We start from the raw sequence: 1,326 nt of genomic DNA, 5'->3' as shown, positions 1-1,326 counted from the left end.
CAGGCAGTGTTTAAAAGAATACAGTTTCCGTGTAATTATTTCGGGTATAAAGCTAGCCATGCAGGCGGCTGGGTGCTGGGGACTCAGCCCCGCCGCTCTTATTTCAACAAACCTTAAAGCCAGTACTTAATCATAATCTTTCTACCAAATAAAATTTTACATGTGGCTCTGGTAAGTGGTGATGCGCACCTTTAATCCTAGCACTCAAAGGCAGAGGCAGGCAGATTCTGTAAGTTCGAAGCCAGCCTGGTCTACAAAGTGATTTCCACAATAGTCAAGGCTTCACAGAGAAACCCTGTCTCAAAAAAAAAGGGAGGAGAGGGGGATATTTATTTTATTCCTATCTTACACAAATTGTATACTATGCTTCCCTTTCTTTCAATGGAATGATATCTGTATTACTACTAAAGTTAAACATCCTTCAACTACCTCCAGCAATGCCACTCACGTAAGAAACTCAAAAAAATTTTTTCAGGGCTGGAGAGATGGCTCAGTGGTTAAGAGCATTGCCTGCACGTCTAAAGGTCCTGAGTTCAATTCCCAGCAACCACATTGTAACAAGATCCTTACAACCATCTGTAATGAGGTCTGGTAGCCTCTTCTGGCCTGCATGCACGTAGGGAGAACACTGTATACATAATAAATAAATAAATCTTTTAAAAAAAAATTTTTTTTCAGTGTCTCTTGTAATCCAGGCTGCCCTGGAACTTGCTAACCAAGGTTAAGCTTGAAATTCCTATTCTCCAGTTTCACCCAAGTCCTAGAAGTACAGGCATTCACCAACCACTTCCACTTCAAATATAACTGTGGGCTTTATTCATTCTAGTCATGTAACCTTCCAACAGACCCAGCCTACTAACACCGTTTTCCCCGTTATTTTCATGTGTTTGGGTGTTTTGAGAGCATGTATGATTGTGAACTGTTTGCATTCAGTACCCAAGGAGGCTAGAAGAGGACGTCAGAATCCCTGGGATTGGAGTTTTAGACAGTTGTGAGCTGCCATAAGGGTGCTGGAAATCAAACCTGGAGCCACCAGAAAAACCAGAGCTATCTCTCCAGCTCCCTCACACTTTCAGAGGCTGAATGAACATTCTACATTGGAAAAGCTAAAACCCAGAAATCCAAATCTGAAACAAATCTGTTACCAAGCTTTCTGGATGAGGGATACTCAATCCTACTCAACTTCTGGGTTTTTTTGTTTGGTTGGTTTTTGTCTTTAAAAATCTCATCAGGAAGCCGGATGGTGGTGGTGCACGCCTTTAATCCCAGCACTTGGGAAGCAGAGGCAGGCGGATCTTTGTGAGTTCGAGACCAGCCTGGTCTACA

At 42.5% G+C, this 1,326-nt stretch overlaps 1 protein-coding gene across 1 annotated transcript in view; it reads right to left on the bottom strand.

The window, feature by feature from the left end:
- The window catches only part of Pspc1 (paraspeckle component 1), a 64,160-nt gene that overhangs the window by 47,429 nt on the left and 15,405 nt on the right, over positions 1-1,326 (bottom strand). The gene's annotated exons all lie outside the window — the stretch shown is intronic.

Source organism: Microtus ochrogaster, chromosome 17 (assembly GCF_000317375.1).
Source record: "Microtus ochrogaster isolate Prairie Vole_2 chromosome 17, MicOch1.0, whole genome shotgun sequence".
Classification (NCBI taxonomy): Eukaryota; Metazoa; Chordata; class Mammalia; order Rodentia; family Cricetidae; genus Microtus; species Microtus ochrogaster.
Note: the sequence above shows the minus strand (reverse complement) of the source record. Positions and strands in the feature narration are given on the sequence as shown.